We start from the raw sequence: 5,436 nt of genomic DNA, 5'->3' as shown, positions 1-5,436 counted from the left end.
AGCCACAGTCTCCCTCGTGCTTTATAAAGGTAAAAGCCCCGTTCGACGAGAACATCGATGCGGCGCCGACCACGCACTTGCTTACGGTCCCCATACTCATCTTTCCTACCGCCACACGGATCGTCCGCCTCTACGTCCAAAGCAACAGCAAGTATACATCTCTCCAACCGTGGGGTACAGCATGTTCGGGCCCACAAAATTGGAGCGCGCCCTGCGGGGATACCACGAGGACTCACCCCCACGAACCACGAGGACCCATCCCTCGCATACCATGAGGACCCATCCCTCGCAAACCACGAGGACCCTGCCCTCGTGAAACACGAAGACTCGTTCCCCGCCAACGATGCACCAGCCCGTCAGCCTGCTGGTTGTGTTACCTACTACACGTATCAGCGTGAACGAAAAACGTTGCCGCCCTCACGGCTGTTTTCTCCAAAATCTGCAATAACTAAAAGTGTTGCCGCCCTCCAAGCAGAGCTTACCCCTCCCGAAAGCAACAACAACCTGGACTGTAGCCACCCTTTCTCCAGTTTTCCCTTTAACAAAAGCAAACATCTACTGAAGCTGCACACATCGAGGATGGGTCCAACGGGCATCCTGCGGCCGCGATCAGCCACGTGAAAGTTGCTGGCCTCACCGATCACTGGTCAACGCAGTTATTCTTCACCCTCTGTTGTGTTAACGTCGTAGCACTATGGCACGCACCGTTCTGCATGTTCCAGCCTCCTGAAGGTTTCACTCACCTGTCGGCGAGTTCACTCACCTCACCTGTCATGTCCTTTGGATCGCTCGTTTGGCGTTCCTGCAGATCTTGTCAGATCAAGGACTTGTTCCAACATCAACAGAGTCATCGCCCGCATCCGCCCGACCTGCCCGTCACTCTGACAAGGCCTGCTGTTTCACACATCTCCACGGTCCTTCGCCTGACGGATACTCTTTATTCGCCACAACGCGCATAAGGATCCGCTCACGAGCAGCACCTTCAGAGCTCGCCTACCAAGTTGAGACAGCACGACTGCCATGACCACCAGCTCGTCAGACCATCTCATCCTTGGACTTTCGTTAAAGCGAATTCTGGGTGGGCCTATGTGGCGGTACCACTGGTTGTCCCTTACATTGAGATACATAATTCCCTTTAACTTACTTTACTGTATGTGTCTGTTACTTTACTCAGGCTTCTCTCCTGTACTCTGCGTCATGACGTCAGAGCTCGGAACCTTACAACAGTAGAGCTCGGAACCTGCTGGCAGTTGAGCTAGGAAACTTCTAGTTAGTCCTCGTGTCGTCCCCGCTGGGGAAAGACCTACACCACGGTGCTCCTACAGTCAGCCATCTTACCTGCTACCTTACCTGTTGTACTTAACCTGTTCCTGTAAATAAACAACTTGTTTGTAGTTCGTCGAAGTTGAACTCAATTATTTAGTGGCGATGCACACGAATCACTACAGTATTATATATCTGTCAGTTTCTTTAATAAGATTGAGGATTTTACTCTTTCCCTGACCGTCTCTGGTATGTGAATGTGGGTTTACTTCTGTCAATATTCAGCGGGATTTGAATGTCCGTTTACACGAAACGCAGAATGTTGTCATGCAGGTAAAGTAATCAATTAGGAAGGTAACGTATGTTAGCAATTATTGCAATGGGGTTGCAGTAAAGCGTAAGTATGTGTTGCTGCAAATATATAAGCCTTTGGTTATACCATAATTGGAGTACTTTGCACATTTTGGACTCCTTATCTAAGGCAGGATATACATGCTTTACAGGTGGTGCATCAAATGTTCAAGAGATTGATTCCTGGGATGGGAGGGCTGTCCTATGAGGAGAGATTGAGTATAATGGGCTGATATTCTCTGGAGTTTAGAAGAATGAGAGGTGATTTCATCGAAAAATTTCAAATTCTTATCGGGCTTGACAGGGGTAGATGCTGCGAGGCTGTTTCCCCTGGCAGGAGAGTCTAGAACTGGGTTTCATAGTCTTATGATAAGGCGTCGGAAAATTAGGACTGGTGGATGATAAATGTATCCACTCAGAGTGTTGTGAATCTTTGGAATTCTCTACTGCATGGGGCTGTGGATGCTCAGTCGATGAGTGTATTCAAGACTGAGATCATAGATTTTTGGGCACTAAGGGAATCAAGGGATATAGGGATAGGGTGGGATATTGGAGTTGTGGGTGGCTCTTAAAAGAGCCGTTGTGTTTTGGGTTTGTTCTTTCAGGACTGCCTGGAGTTTTACTTGGAGCTGGTGTATTTGGACACCGCCTTTGTTCCTTCCGACACGGCGTGCTTTGGCCAGCTCCCCGGGCAGCAGCAGGCGCACGGCGGTCTGGATCTCCCGGGAGCTGATGGTGCGTCGCTTGTTGTAATGGGCCAGGCGGGAAGCCTCACTCGCGATGCGCTCGAAAATATCGTTCACAAACGAGTTCATGATGCCCATGGCCTTGGAGGAGATGCCGGTGTCGGGGTGAACCTGCTTCATCACTTTGTCGATGTTGATGGAGTAACTCTCCTGCCTCGACTTTCTGCGCTTTTTGCCGCCCTTCGCTGCCGGCTTAGTGACGGTTTTCTTGGCGCCCTTCTTGGCCACTGTTTTCTTTTCATCAACCATTCTCAAACTCGATTTCAGACACAATATGAAGCAATACCGCTCTGGGCCCGGCTTAAATAGTCTGCCCCCACAGCCCTATGCTAATGAGGGATGGGTGAAGGCAATGGTTGTGATTGGCTGCTGAAGAGTGATGTCATTTTCCATTGTTCTGCATTTCTCTGATTGGATTCTTTATGTATCCAATCAGATTGCGTGCTTGCCACCAGCGTGCCCACTGCAGTCAGAAAGGTCATCCCAAGAGCAGAGGAAGATTCATCTGCCCATTCACCAATTCCCACACCATTATGCAATGCCCCAAGCACACCTTTTCAGACGGGACAGCAATTTAGATGTACTTCTTCCAAACTGTGCACTATATACACGCCTTGCAGTGTGGTCCCCGCCACATTAGTTTAGTATCTGCCAGTTTCTAGGACTGTGTGTGTGCGCGGGGAATAGTTCTATATTAGTCTCTGGTGATTTATGTAATTGTGGGACTCATTCTCAATCTCAGTCTCTGTTACAGTATGTGAGTGTGGGATCCATTTGTTTCCTGTCCGTCACTGATAACATGTGTCAGGGTGGGATTCCATCTGTATCCGTCAGACTGTGGTACGGTGTGTCAGTGTTGGGATTCATTCTGAATCTGTCATTTTCTGGTAGTGTATGTGTGTGTGATTTGCATTCTGTATCTGTCTCACACTGGGACGGTGTGAGTCTGAGATTCATTCTGCATCTGTCAGTCACTGGGACGGTGTGCATGTCTGAGATTCATTCTATATCTGTCAGTCTCTGGTACTGATTGTTAGTGTCACATTATTTCTGAATCAGTGTATCTCTCGTACTGTCTTTCAGAGAAGAATTCTGCATGAATCTGCTACGCACTCGGTTTATGAAAGTGTTATTCTTACTGCATCTACCAGTCTCTGGTACTTGATGTTAATTTGATATTCATTCAATTTCTGCAAGTATCTGGTACTGTATGTGAGTGTGGGACTGAATCTATCTGTAAATTAATTGTACTGCATTTGATTGTGTACTCATTCTGTATCTGCCTGGCCCTCTGATTCTCTGTTTTACTGTAAGATTCATTCTCTGTCTGTCAGTCTCTTTTCTGTATGTGCGTGTTAGAGTAATTATATATCTGTCAATCTCTGGTACTGTATGTGAGAGTGAGATTCATTCTGCACCAATCACTCTTTAATATGGTATTATCTTTGTCTCTATCAATTGCAGGTACTTTGTACGAGTGTGTATTAATCCTGGGGCTGTCACCGTCTGATAATCTGTCAGTCTGGGATTCATTATCATTCTGTGCCAATCTGTGATACTCACAGAATCACACACAATCACAGAAACCCCACAGTGCAGATAGAGGCCTTTTCAGCCCATCGAGCCTGCACCGACACATATCCCACCCGATCCCCGTAACCCCTACACCAACACATATCCCACCCTATCCCCGTAACCCCGCATATTTAATCCCCCTAACACTAAGGGTCAATTTATCAGAGCCAATCAACCTAACCCGCACATCTTTGGACTGTGGGAGGAAACCGGAGCACCCGGAGGAAACCCACGCAAACACGGGGAGAATGTGCAAACTCCACACAGACAGTCACCCGAGGCCTGATTCGAACCCGGGTCCCTGGCGCTGTGAGGCAACAGTGCTAACTATATCTGACAGTTCCTTTTATGGCATGTGCGTTTAGGATTTATTCTCTCACTGTCAGTCTCTGATACTGTATGTGAGAGTTACATTAATGTTGTCTCTGTCACTATCTGGTACTGTATCAGAGTGTGAGATTCATTCTGTGTATCTGTCAGTCACTGATACTGTATGTGAGAGTTAGATTAATTCTGTCTCTTTCATTATCTGGTACTGTATGTGAGTGTGATATTAATGCTGTGTATATGTCAATCTCTGACACCGTATGTGAGTGTGAGATTTATTCTGTACCTGTCAGTCTCTGATAATCTGTGTCAGTATGGATTGTTTCTGTGTTAATCAGTCTCTGATACTCTACGAAACAGTGAGGTTCATTCTCTATCTGTCAGTCTCTGGTATTATGTTTGAAAGTGAGATTCACTATTTAGCAATCAGTCCTTAATACTCTATCAGAGTCGGATTCATTTTTTCTATATATTTTCTGGTACTCTATATGAATGTGGGATTCATTCTGTCCCTGTCTGTCTCTGATTCTCTGAGTTAGTGTGAGATTCATTATTTCATTGTCAGTCTAAGATTTTGTATGTGAGAGTTAGATTAATTCAGTATCTGTCAGTCTCTGGTGTTGTATGTGATGTGCCTCAATAATTCCGAGACTCGAAGTTAGCAGAACAAAAACAAGGCTTTTATTAACTTAGAAAGCAACACGTAAGAGAGAGAGATGTCTTCCTTCTGGAGACTGAGGCCAGACTGAAGCTAGCTTACAAACGGGGCCAGGTATGGGCGGAGCCCTACACACAGCACATTCCAGAACATTCCAGTATAAAATACAGCACATTCCAGTACACAATACAATGAGGTCTGGGGGAAGGGAAATGACACTGAAACCGATCTCAGTCACAGGCAGTGGTGAATGGAATATTTCATCACAGTATGAAAGTGTGGGATTCATTCTTTATATATCCATCTCTGATACTGTGTGTGACAGTTAAATTATTTTGGTATGTGGCAGCCTCTGGTACTGTGTGTGAATGTGGAAGTCATTCTGTATGTGTCATTCTCTGAAACTGTATGTACGAGTGAGATTTATGCTATATACATATATATATACTAGCTGGAGTGCCCGACGGTAGCGAGGCTTTTTCGAGGGCATGTTGTTGTTGGAAGAGAGAGAGAGAG

The 5,436-nt window shown here is 46.2% G+C and overlaps 1 pseudogene; it reads right to left on the bottom strand.

The window, feature by feature from the left end:
* Nucleotides 1-2,233: 2,233 nt before the first annotated feature.
* LOC147098402 (histone H2B-like) lies at nucleotides 2,234-2,618 on the bottom strand (annotated as a pseudogene).
* Between the last annotated feature and the right edge of the window lie 2,818 nt (nucleotides 2,619-5,436).

The sequence above is a fragment of the Somniosus microcephalus genome, chromosome 29 (genome assembly GCF_052327205.1).
Source record: "Somniosus microcephalus isolate GS21.2 chromosome 29, FLI_Smic_1.0, whole genome shotgun sequence".
Lineage (NCBI taxonomy): Eukaryota > Metazoa > Chordata > Chondrichthyes > Squaliformes > Somniosidae > Somniosus > Somniosus microcephalus.
The sequence above is the reverse complement of the archived record's forward strand: the minus strand, read 5'-3'. Positions and strand labels throughout refer to the sequence as shown.